Genomic DNA, 14,344 nt, shown 5'->3' with positions numbered 1-14,344 from the left:
CGAGAGAAGACTCTGAGATCTTTAAGAATGCGGACTCTGGTCAATAGGTAATGCATTCTAGGAATGTTATAGTTCCAATAAAATGAGAATTTTAACAGTAACTCACAAAGATACATTTCCTCTCGCAAAAGTATAGACGTAATGTGAAAATGCCCTCATTTTTAGGGCGTCCTTTTTCACTATATTGCATTTGCTGCTTCAGTCATAATAAAAAAAAAAAAGAGGTTTAGTTCCGATGGATGTATTTTTTTCACATTTTTCAAACTGTCTTCCTGATTCAGTGACACTGATCCAAGGTTCGAAAAACTACACCAGCGAAATAATCTTTTTCTTTTTTTTGGTTCCCGAACCTATGACTCGCTGTCATAGATAATTACTTTCTGAGTATTTAAATAGTGAGCTTCGCGACTCTTATTCCAGTGTTCATCATGAAGGAGATGAAGTATGATACCTTGGACCTAGATTTCTTTATCCTAATTTTAACATTAGTGAATGGTTTGCATGAGAGAGAGAGAGAGAGAGAGAGAGAGAGAGAGAGAGAGAGAGAGAGAGAGAGAGAGAGAGAGAGAGAGAGAGAGAGAGAGAGAGAGAGAGAGAGAGAGAGAGAGAGAGAGGAGAGAGAGAGAGAGAGAGAGAGAGAGAGAGAGAGAGAGAGAGAGAGAGAGAGAGAGAGAGAGAGAGAGAGAGAGAGAGAGAGAGAGAGAGAGAGAGAGAGAGAGAGAGAGAGAGAGAGAGAGAGAGAGAGAGAGAGAGAGAGAGAGAGAGAGAGAGAGAGAGAGAGAGAGAGAGAGAGAGAGAGAGAGAGAGAGAGAGAGAGAGGTTATACACGCAAATATATACAGCGTTTGACTGGTGTTGAACAAAGGATTCTACATTTTTATTTATTTTTTTTACTATCCAAAAAAAAAAAAATAAATAAATAGATAAATAAATCAGTTCATATAATAACTTTACACCATCTTTCCCTGACAGTCTCATCCACGCACGCAGTGGTTCCCCTCAGATTATACCAGATTATTTCCTCTTTCTCGGTGCCCACACTATCGAGGCAAAGTCAGCGAATGCTTTCCATGCATTCTTTGATTTATCTCAGTCATCCTTTACCTGTCGATCCAGTATCATATGATATCTATTCATTTCATTTTTTTTTTTTTTCTCCCTTACACATTAGATCGACATGTGACTTTTCCAGCCGGTCACTAAGCTGTATTCAACAGATCACCCGCAATTCTTTTCACTGAAGGATGGCTCCGTTTCATATTTTTGTTTCTCCGCTGAGATTTTTTTTTTTTTTTTTTGTACATCCGTTTCATATTCATATCTTTCACTTGATTTCTCTCCTCACAAATCCTAGGAACGTATTTTCTATTTCATACTGTGTGCCAGCAGCGAAGTTGATGACTGTTGCCTCGTCCAATTTATTTGTGACACCTGCTACGCTAAAACCATCCTATACCTAGTACTATTTTTTTTTTTATTCTCTTATCTGTTTCGAAGATTCTTTCATATCATCACGTAATCTCTATTTTTTTTTTAAGGCATGGCTATAAAATTAACGGTTTTCCAATTTATTTATCTTGATCAACCTTATTACAAAACTCGGTTCTCGTCCAGGGATGCATAGCCTTGAATATTATATAAATTACCTTTTTTTTTCTTTTGATCCTTTTTAACGGTGGCTATTTTTCCTGATCTCAGATTCTCATCCACAATTTATTATTTTCTTAATATTCTAAACTACCTATTTTTTGTAACCCTCCAAACCGCTAGAATTTTAATCTCCAAAGAAAATTGTTTCCCATGTAACCTCATTCTCAATCCTCTGGCTGCCCTCATGAAAAACACTGGCAATTTTTACTGACTGGATAATGATGATTAGAGAACATAATCAGGACAGATAAACTAGACTTCTGCACAACTTGCTTTTCCTAGAATAATAAGATAATTAATGATACACACATTGATTCATTAACACCTCCATTATCAGCAAACAATTAACTACAACTGAGAGACATCATTATTTGACCGCCACCAGCAAAGTCATCTATATCTTGCTAACGGCAGATATTTTCTTAGGTTGGTATTTAGTTGTGCATATTGCAATATATCCCCCCCAAAATAATACATTACAGAAGAAGGACGATAATACACATTTAATCAATAAAAAGGAAAGATGACCCCAAAAATGTTTGGTATCAAGCCATAAATCATGATATCATGAAATGTAATAATTATAGCGCACTATAAGGCTGAGACAACCACGTTGACACCCGAGGGATGGCAGGGAGAAGGAAGCCTCACTTGGATCATAGCCTCCACACCAGCACTGAGAGGTGTCAATAGACCGTGTCCGCGCCACTACAAATCCCTCATCTAGGGCATCACCCACCTTGGGACTTGTGGCTAAAGGAAAGGCGCCCCCTAGTGTGCTGAGTCGCTCATGCCTCAATTGCTGAAGTGAAGCTGCCTCCACGATGCTCCCTTGTCAGGCGTTTTCTTACGGGAATGCAAATCAAGCAGTGGCTTCAAGCTGTGCGAGCACGCTAGCATGAACAAGCACGCGCCCTCAAATGGGAGCTTTACCGACACACAAAGTCACAAAGTAAATAATAAAAAAGATAAAATAAACGTTTGCAGCTGTTGCACTGCAAACAAATAAATGCTGAAAAATTGCAATATCTATCAGATGGTAAGATTTTTGTAAAGCTTTTGACACACACACACACACACACACACACACACACACACACACACACACACACACACACACACACACACACACACACACACACACACACACACACACACACACACACACACACACACACACACACACATAGCACGCTCGACTCACAATCGAGAGGGCCGGGTTCGAGCCACGGCAGCAGCGAGGTAAATGGGCAAGCCTCTTAATGTGTGGGGTGTGTTCACCTAGCAGTAAATAGGTACGGGATGTAACTCGAGGGGTTGTGGCCTCGCTTTCCCGGTGTGTGTTGTGTGTTGATGTGGTCTCAGTCTATGAGCTCTGAGCTCGCTCCGTAATGGGGAAGACTAGCTGGGTGACCAGCAGTCGACCGAGGTGAATTTGAATTACACAAAAACAAACACACACACACACACAAACACATACACAAACACAAACACACACACACAAACACACACACACACACACACACACACACACACACACACACACACACACACACACACACACACACACACACACACACACACACAAACACAAACACACACAAACACACACACACACACACTCAGAGAGAGAGAGAGAGAGAGAGAGAGAGAGAGAGAGAGAAAGACATGTACGTTGCATGTTTATAATAAAGATGAGCTAAAGATTAAACAGTGTTGGGAACCATCACTTTAGGAGCCGATAATTATCTAAATCGCTTACAATTGGTCCATCCTTCCCTTTACCTGCTAACTTGTTCTTATACTAAACATGTGTCACCCTGCACATTAACTACCTGCTTCCGAATGTCTTGGTAAAGGCCACTAATTAAAGCATAACAGATATTCATTTTTTCCGTCTTCAAAATATGTTTCAATTGAGCTTAAATGGAATCTACGATCATCATTTATTTTCCTCAGACGCAAGAACCCAGAGCTTTCCAACAAGAGCGATATGTCAGAGTCCTTGGCACATTCAGATCACGTCCAGCACCTGCATCAAAACATTTATAAACTGTGACATTCAAGAAGTAAACATTTACAACAGTACGTGCATAACATGCATTCTACATTTGTCCTACATTTCGCTAGCTCTGTATGTATGAAAATATTACCAACTTAATTCACAAAACTTATAACGAAAGACATCAACTACACTGAGAAACATTGTACATAACTTTTTCAGCAAGGGTAAATCAATTACAGTTTTTAGCAAGTAACTGGCAGGAGGGGAAACAAGTATTTGGCCAACCGCCCTTGCGTTCCTAATCAGTCGACTGACTTATTTTTCACTGTTCTTCATCTCATATTAAAAAAGACAAAAATGAAAAAAACACTAAAGAGAAGCAAGGGTGGGGATGCCTTTTTAATACATGGAAACCGTAACAGCGATGCCTAACGAACAGAACAAGCAGATGGGAGTATGAAGTAAGATTTCCTTAAAACATAATTCCTTAGAAAAGCTGGGAATGGTTGAGGAAAAAGTGACCGCACCGGAACAGGCAACGCGGCCAGCCACTTTGCAGCGTTGGAGCAAAGAGGACTGAACAATGCGGAAGAGAAAATGATCATTCAGGAAAATCCTCAGTGATCATACGGATACAACGAAGTTTCAATTGGTGAGCGGAGATAGACACGTAAATCGTACTCATATCCCGCTAAGAGAAGAGAAACAAACGGAACAGAATGCTAGAAGGAAGCAGAGGTGGCATAAGTCTACGAAAGAAAGGAAATCAAAAGATTGAATGGAGGCTACAGAAGACACAAAAGGCTCACAGGAAGGCTGATGACGTAACAAAAATGACAAATGTTCCTACCACTGAGAAACGTAAACCTGGAAGAATAAACCACTGAATAATCATTAAAGAATAAAGAATAATAAAGCGCCCGTAGCTGTGTCTTATCTGACTCAACCAATCAAAACACTTTATATTCATGATGTCATATAGCAAGCTCTTCCTTTCCTCATCTCAACACCATTTGTATGTGAGCGCCGGATGCCCAGAGGCGGTTTCTCTCCCACTATGATAAGGAGCGGAAGCCTGACTGCTGGGACAGGAATTTAAAACTATGCATAACTCAAGGGTATTCTTCGGCATGGAAATGATAATGGTGCGGAGGTTTACTTCTGCTGGCGGCCTACCTTAATACTGGTGTTGCTGTTGCTTTCGTTTACCTCCCTTCGCCCTCCCCATCCACCCACCCACCCACACACACACACACACAGGGAAGGGCTGCTTCTAACTTCCACTGCTACGCTGCCTGTATACAACCGGGCGACCTCTGTCAGTAATAACTTCTGACAGACTCAGCAAACAGCTTCCTGCAGGTGAACAGGAGCCACAGTGTGAGGGGAGTTCGCACCGAGATCTCTGAACACCTACAGACCTGTTAGCTGCATATTAAGAACGCCAACTGTTCTCACCAGGTTGTTGATGATGTTTTCTACCTGACTTCCTCCTAGATACTATGCACGGTCGGCAATGAGAACACTATGGAAATAATAGAACAAGAGCAACACATCCATCAGTGCAAGAACAGCCACATCCAGAAAGATTTATTTTCCCTTTTGAATTGTAGCTGTGAGAGCATTAACCCAAAATAAACAAGTAAATGAATTAATAAATAATAATATCAACAACAATAGTAATAATAATGATGATGATGATGATGAAAATAATAAAAATAACAATAATAATAATAACAATGATAATAATAATAATAATAATAATAATAATAATAATAATAATAATAATAATAATAATAATATAATAATAATAACAATAATGATAATAATAATGATAATAATAACAATAATAATGTAAACAACAACAACAATAATAATAACAACCACACCATTACCATCAACAGCACCACCACTGTCAACAACAACCCAGAAAAATACTAACAATAGAAATAGCAAAAACACTAATAACACTAATAATAAAAATAACAAAAACAACAACAATGATAATAATAGCAGCAACTGAAGGAGAGAACCAACTACTTAGGGTGACGGGCTTGTACCTTCACTACACTTCCCTCAACGCTTGCCTTTTTATCCCCATATCAAACACAGAGATCAATCACCCGTTCGCTGCTCATTAACTAAAGCGCTGATTGGAACCGTGGCGAATTACAGCAGTAGATGAAGCTCTAGATTTTCAGAAGCTGTCTTTATAAAGGCACACACAGCACGAAAAAAAAAAGATATATTATTGTATGAAGAAATAAATGAAAAAATAAACGTGTAATTGATATAGACAGAAATATAACGTAAGAAGGACTCTCATTACCTTATGTTTTACTAATTAGCTCCCACACATCTCATCTAGACCTTGCCATATATGCGGAATTTTGTATTGATTTTACTGTCGTTACTACATCTACCCGTGAAAATTACTCGTGTTGATTTAAAGAGATAGAAATCAAAATAGCATCTCACTTCACTACAACGCAAGCATAATGAAGCTAAATATTTCATCTGCACTTCAGGACGACTCGAGTAATAGTCTTTGTTGAATCTGAAGACCACAGCAGTACCAGCAGCATCAGCAGTAGCAGCAGAGGAGGAGAAAGAAATGAGAAGAAAGAGAAGAAAAGGAAGAGAATAAGAACAAGAAAAACAAAACTAACAACGAGAAGAAATAAAAAGGAGAAAGAACAAGAACAATAACAAGGACTAGAACATGAAAGGAACAAAAGAAAAAAGAGAAAGATGAAATCAAGAAGAGGGAATATTTTTCGCTATTGCTGCTTCTACATACAACTAATATTTTTGCCGCTGCTGTTGTAACGGTACTACAACTACTACTACTACTACTACTACTACTACTACTACTACTACTACAACTACTACTACTACTACAAGTGCTAATACGTCTTCCATTACTACTACTACTACTACTACTACTACTACTACTACTACTACTACTACTACTACTACTACTACTTCTGCTACTACTGCTACAATAACTACAAGGACAATGGCAACAAGCAGAACACTAGCAATAACAACAGCAACATCGCTAGACGTGTTTTTTAAGGCACGGTTTCCCTATTTCGTTGTTGACATAATTAAAGTCAAGCTTCCCCTTGCATACCCTTCGCTCTTTAACAAAAAAATAATAATTAAAGCTACGTTGCAAGTTTCTCGCCTTATTCTTATGCTCTTTTAACTATTACCTTCTATTAGAACCATTAGTGAGCAATGAAAAATAGAAGTTAAAACTTTTTTTTCTGCAATTATATATAATGTCGAAGGAAAGATCTGATATCACGTGTTTATTGAAAAGAAATAACACAAATAAGTTAATGCATACCAACAGAAATACAGAGATGCAACAGAAATGCACACACGAGAGAGAGAGAGAGAGAGAGAGAGAGAGAGAGAGAGAGAGAGAGAGAGAGAGAGAGAGAGAGAGAGAGAGAGAGAGAGAGAGAGAGAGAGAGAGAGAGAGAGAGAGAGAGAGAGAGAGAGAGAGAGAGAGAGAGAGAGAGAGAGAGAGAGAGAGAGAGAGAGAGAGAGAGAGAGAGAGAGAGAGAGAGAGAGAGAGAGAGAGAGAGGAGGTTCAGGAGGGGCGTGAATATAATAGGTACACACGGCAGACGATGAGGCTCATTATTACCATGGCTGTTTTTGGACGAGAAGATTCGTCTGACGTAACCAAGCAGCATCCGGCGCTAGAGCCACGCAGTGAAGGATGCCTAAGTATGTTTGTGTTCATTGTTTTTTCCTTTGCTAGAATACATTTTCACATTCCGGAAATGCAGGGATAGTTGCTGACTGAGGGTCTCGTCGGCGTGCATCACATATTCGCCAGCTGAGTCTCTGGCTAATTGTGGATTAGGTCCTCAGTTGTGTTTTCTTCTCTTCTTTACATTTTATGTTTTCTCTTTGAGGTTGGTTTCCTTGTTTGTTGGTATTTTTAGTTTTGTTTCATGAACTTAACTGCTAATAGCTAAGTTGTAATTGATGTGCCAGTATTAACGGTGGGGAGTAGTAGTAGTAGTAGTAGTAGTAGTAGTAGTAGTAGTAGTAGTACCAGCAGTACCAGCAGTACCAGCAGTAGCAACAGTAGCAACAGTAGCAACAGTAGCAAGAACAGCAACAACAAAAACAACAACAACAACAACAACAACAACAACAACAACAGTAACAACAACGATAACAGTAAGAGCAGCTACAGCAGTAGTAGAAGTTACAACAGTATTACAGCATGTTTTTGTTATTGAAAAATGTTGTTAATCATTGTAACAACAACAACAACAACAACAGCAGTAAAAACAATAATAATAATAATAATAATAATAATAATAATAATAATAATAATAATAATAATAATAGTAATTAACATTCTAATAGTACAACAGTTACAGCCGTATCATCGGATGTTTTTGTTGTTAGAAAAATGTTGTTAGTCATTGTAACAATTGCACCAACAACAACAACAACAACAACAACAACAAGTAGCAGAAGTAGTAGAAGTTACAACAGTATTACTGGATGTTTATTGTTAAAAAGATGTTAATCATGGTAAAAACAACAACAACAATAACAGCAATAATAATAATAATAATAATAATAATAATAATAATAATAATAATAATAATAATGATAATAATAATAATAATTAACATTCTAACACATCCTATACTTTCAGCACAAGCAAGGTTGCTCAAGGGAAGGAAGAACTTTCTTGGTAATGACCCAAAGGAAGGGTTCCAGGCGCTTTGCTCTGGTCCCTCTCGGTCCCCTTTTGAAGCATACAGGAACACGGGGACGTGTGGCAAAGCTCGCCTGAACCAGAGGTAAAAGAAAAATAGAATGCCAGCAGCACTTCGCATTTGCAAGTGGACAGGCAAACAAGTACTATCCAGAACCAACACTGCTTAACTTCACTAATTGGAGGAGGAACAATGCTCTCTATCTTGTACGGTTGTTGCCAAGAATAGCATTTTGTGTACACAACAAAGCTTTTCCCTCTCATGTGACGAGACAGTCAAGAGCAAACTAACGAATGTATTAATAAAAGCAATACCAATGTCTGAGTTCACGCTTCATCCATCGAAGATATGTCTATATTTACATATTTTCAATTCTGACTAATTTAATTGTTGAGTATTTTTATTGCATTAATTTTCATTCAAACCCACCACAGCCAACTCAGTGTTCCGAAACAACCATTACACAAAGTTTCTCAACATGACTCCAAAATCACGGTTCAATATCAAAGAAAATCATTTAGAGTTTTATCTATTAGTTCCTATTGGTCGGAGCATTGGCAATTATCATCTGTGTCTATTCGTTCCTCTCTTCCTTGTCACCTGAAGCACTAGCAATTTTTTCCTCTGCATTGTTCGGTAGTTAATTATCATATGTCCCTCTCACTATTGGCAATGTTTCAATAGACCAAAGTTTTCTTTGTCTTCTGCAAATTTGTTTGATTAGTAACTTCACAATATGTTAATTTATATCCAGGCATTATGAATATATCAATTTATAGTAAGCAGCATCTCTCTCTCTCTCTCTCTCTCTCTCTCTCTCTCTCTCTCTCTCTCTCTCTCTCTCTCTCTCTCTCTCTCTCTCTCTCTCTCTCTCTCTCTCTCTCTCTCTCTCTCTCTCTCTCTCTCTCTCTCTCTCTCTCTCGTATATATTATAAAATAAATTATAATATTGGAAATCCTTGTATTTGCCTTCCACGGATTATGAAAATACTCTATATTCAAACCACCAGTTCCGTACGTGTACAAGAGGACCAGAGGCCGGGTGTCGGTGAAATACATTTGGCACCAGCGTACCCATAAATTTACAAAGTAAAAGTGAGCAAAATAATTGTGTTTGATAGTGAAACTGTCCCTGAAGTTGATCTACGCTAGCACTGGGCATCATATTTTTACTACGAGAGTAAAACAAAATTGACAGAAAAACACGAAAAAAAAAAAGTTTACATGCTCAAAATGAAACAGAAAGCGAATAATTACACACAAATCAGGAAACGTTGTAAGAAAATTTTGAAAGTACGTAGCAACATCTCGAATTGGGGATAATTTGTTTAAATAAAAAAGGCAAGAGATGATGAGGCGTGATCTTAAATCGTGGGAGCAAAAACTGGAATGCATGAACATCAGAGGAAAGTAAAAATTAAAAATGACTAGAAGACACTTGGTTAGGTATCTATTGATCATTAATTTAGTGTGCAATGTATAAGTTAATGATGATTATATACACTCAGATATCCTGTTGTTTGAAATCCCTCACACAGTAATATCTACCAAAGTGCATTTATGAACAGTAAATGAGGAGAGAGAGAGAGAGAGAGAGAGAGAGAGAGAGAGAGAGAGAGAGAGAGAGAGAGAGAGAGAGAGAGAGAGAGAGAGAGAGAGAGAGAGAGAGAGAGAGTGGGTCAGTAAGTGTGTTTCAATTGGTTAATGTGTGGAGGGAGGCAACAGAAAGGGAAAGAAGGAAGAAGGGAGGAAAAGGGCTAAGAAGATGAGGGAGTGCAACATGAGGGGATAGAAAAAAATGGTGGGAGGAGGTGTTGGAGGGTGGTGTGAAGGAAAGAGGGAGGGAAGGTAGGTATTGATTTAAACTGAAGAGGATGAAAGGGGAGGGGAGGAGAGAGGGAGCAGGAGGCTATACACTACAGAGAGAAGCCAATTTCGATATTTTATTTTCAAGTTTAAACACACAAGATGGTAATAACACGCGAGGTAGAAGTCCTGTCGCTTCAAGAAAATTATTTCTAATCTACCGGGGGCAGCTGCTCAAAGTTGGAGCTTAAGTTGGCCTTCAGCTCCCTCATCAGGTGGCAAGGCGTTGACAAAAACATAAGTGCAAAACACTCACCCACCTCCCCACCCACCCACCCACCCACACACACACACACACACACACACACACACACACACACACACACACGTTATAAAACCCCTACTAAGCACATCAAACCTTCCACCCACCGTCCCTCGCACGCTCCTCCCCACAACGCCTCGCCTTCCATCACCACAACCCGCTATATTCTCTTTGTGATAAATGTTATTAGTCCAATAATTGCATTACAACAATCTATTTGACAACATAAACATGCATGAACAGTTCTAGTGACAATTATTTAATGGTTAATTGCATTTTTGGTAGGATTATGTCTGGGCCATGAGTCAAACTCCTGTGAATTTTGTAATCGACAATGGTGTTTATGGTTCAGTGCGGTTTGTCTGAGTCGAGCCTTTATAAGTCATTAATTCTGCTATTTGCATTTTGTTATATATCAATCACGAGACTGTACTGAAATGAAATTGCTTTATATTTATTTAAGTAACAGACTAGGTAAGTCATTCGACTTATCTGATATCATGTAATGCAAAGGAGCAGCACGACCATTACATATGAATGGAAGGTTTGCTCCAATATTGTCTAATTCATGTCATTTCACCTTGTTCTTCATATTACCACCAAAATTGACCGTTAAGCATCAAATTCTTATCATGATATATGAACAGTTGCAAGAATTCATTACTGACAAATTACAGTTAAGGAGTAAGATGAAGGGTGTACGTGCTAATATGACTTCTATGGCTACTCAAACACACCCTCCTTTACCTGTCTTCACCTTTCCTTCTATCCTCACTGCTTAAGGCTTCTACTCATCAGCATCATGAACTCGACCTATGACTCCCTTTATTTGTACTGTGTGGGATAATACACACGAGATATCAAACCAAAAAAGGATAAATAAATAAATGCCTCTACAAAAGCTTGCATGTGTCGCTCTCTCTCTCTCTCTCTCTCTCTCTCTCTCTCTCTCTCTCTCTCTCTCTCTCTCTCTCTCTCTCTCTCTCTCTCTCTCTCTCTCTCTCTCTCTCTCTCTCTCTCTCTCTCTCTCTTTCTACGACTGGCTTCCTATGATCCTCACGACCCTCTGCTTGAGCTGTCGAGTTCCTCACCCCAAGATCCGCCCTCATCAGCCGCGCCCTCTCCTCATCACTGAGCTGTCCCTCACTGTCTGCACCAACACCGACACAATTAGTCCCGGCCGCCTGCACCATGAAGCCTTCGCCTCCGCCACGCCGCACACTGCCCATTCTCCCTCGCCTCTCCTCGCCTGGACTGTCCTGCTTATTGACACACGTCCTTTCCTCTTCCTACACTCCTGCTCCACCCTTCGTTCAAAGGTGAATATTTCGGGTGTTTTGATTGGTGCCATGTCTTTCCCCCTCTGTTGGTTTTCATATTTTGGCGCATTTTTTCTCATATGAATGGTTACATCTTTACAAGGTACTTTATATTCTTTTATCATCATCAAATGGAATTAATCTTAATCGTTTTAACAAAGTAGACAAACTCCTCACTGCAGAAAGCTATTGCAGCATTCCTTCAGTATTCCTGACATTCTTCGAAGCACATCTAACTTTAAATACATTTCCTGTACATCTTAACTTTCAGAAAATCCTTCTTTTCGTTTCATTAATTGGATCACATGTTTTTCTTTTTTGTATTTCGTCCCACCATCCACAAAACATTTATGTGTGCCGTTGCAGCACCGCGGGTTTTGACGTAATTCCCCTGCTGACTTTTCACATCACCACTGGTCAGTAACAAGACTATGAATAAACAAGGTATAATTTCTTCCTTCTTCCGCCTTTTTAAAACATCTTATCTTAGATGCAGTTCATTAGATAAACATATTGAGTTTGTATTATAAAGACACCAAAGGAGCTGACCTGACCTTGCACTTCCTTCGATCTTACGTAATTTCACTTATTCTTTCAGAGAACGATCGTGCACATTTATTGGAATTTCATCGAATTCATTAATTAATTTATATTTTTGTCAAACAAAAATGTTCTCACAAACGCCATCAAACAAATATTTAATTGAGAGCGAGAAAGGCTCAGAGGAACAAAATTGTTAAATGTAATCACAGAAGCATCGATATATATATATATATATATATATATATATATATATATATATATATATATATATATATATATATATATATATATATATATATATATATATATATATATATATATATATATATATATATATATATATATATATATATATATATATATATATATATATATATATATATATATATATATATATATATATATATATATATATATATATATATATATATATATATATATATATATATATATATATATATATATATATATATATATATATATATATATATATATATATATATATATATATATATATATATATATATATGGAAATGAGCCATCTCCTTGACCTTTAAAAAGTAGCATAAGGAACAAAATAACAAGACTTCACCTATGGAAAGAACAAACTTAACATACATAAATTAGTCATCCTGATATGACTTTGATTAACATACATACAATATATCATAACGATAGTAAATTACATAATTGCTTTTAAAAGTATTATATCATGCAAGAAGAGAGATGGTATACGATTTTCTACAGTTTACTCATGACTTCACATTGATAGACAAGCAACAAATGCATTAGAATAATAGAATATTAATATGATGGAATTTTTTGATAGTCAGTAAACTGTCACAAGAAAAGTAAAGACTGTCATACATTCAGGTTCGGAATGCAGTTGTATAATGTTAGTGAGCTGAGCTTTCGAACTTTAGAGAAGACTGGAAACTTGTAACACTTCAAAGAAAAGATTGACATTTACAAAGAAAATTTAGTTGCATCAAATATCAATGAAGTTGCTCAGACTATAAAGTAAAAAAGTTTGCACTTCATCTTTAGGTCGTTCACGTCAGTCTGTTGTTATTCATATTCTCCGCAGTTTTTTTTTTTTTTTTTTTTGTCAATTTGTGAAAACGTTTTGGTTTAAGATATTTCTATTTTTGAATGAGCGAAACCTCACTATTTTGGCAGGGACACTGCAATAGGAGAGGAATATCCAATTAAATTATCCTTGTGTTGGGGGATGTAATATAAGTAATAATATGAATAAAATTACACACACACACACACACACACACACACACACACACACACACAATACGTAAGCACAACTGAAGCATACCACTGTGATCAGTTTCCTTATATAGACTTCGAACATGAAATCTGATGATGCCGTGCAGTGTCTCCTCCAGATCCTTCCCTCACCCCTTGATATGATGCAATTGAATTTCACGCGTGTGTATGTGCAGTAAGGCTTTCAAGACAGCCATGCTATGGGGTTGCAGTCTGCAATAAGACGGATCCAGGATGCACACTCATAGCTCTTCGGACTACTTCCTGGACAGTGAGCCACGCAATTCTCCCTCCACATGAATACAAAAGAATTTGAATACATGCTCTCATCTAGACGATACAAGGTACACCACACAAAGGGCACAAAGGCTACTTTAAAATTCAAGCAACTTACAAGAAAGAGTTGTATAATGTTTTCTTTAAATGGGAAAACTTTAGATTAAGGGATTTGGAATACGAAATAATCATCAAACAACGGGTAAAAGTATAGATCTGATTAAGGAAAATGGATTCTCGTAACTGATATATGCAAGAAAAGACTAACAAGGAAACCTGGATCTTGGTATGGTTTGTGCTACTTCCGTGATTGCCTTTAGTACCATCACAACCTTCATAACAGATTACTTGTTAGTAATTAATCTTCCACACTCACCAGAAA

At 37.7% G+C, this 14,344-nt stretch overlaps 1 protein-coding gene across 1 annotated transcript in view; it reads right to left on the bottom strand.

Moving 5' to 3' along the window:
* LOC123516172 (putative neural-cadherin 2) overlaps window positions 1-14,344 on the bottom strand; it is a 468,611-nt gene that overhangs the window by 429,278 nt on the left and 24,989 nt on the right. The gene's annotated exons all lie outside the window — the stretch shown is intronic.

This window comes from Portunus trituberculatus, chromosome 40, assembly GCF_017591435.1.
Source record: "Portunus trituberculatus isolate SZX2019 chromosome 40, ASM1759143v1, whole genome shotgun sequence".
NCBI lineage: Eukaryota > Metazoa > Arthropoda > Malacostraca > Decapoda > Portunidae > Portunus > Portunus trituberculatus.
Note: the sequence above shows the minus strand (reverse complement) of the source record. Positions and strands in the feature narration are given on the sequence as shown.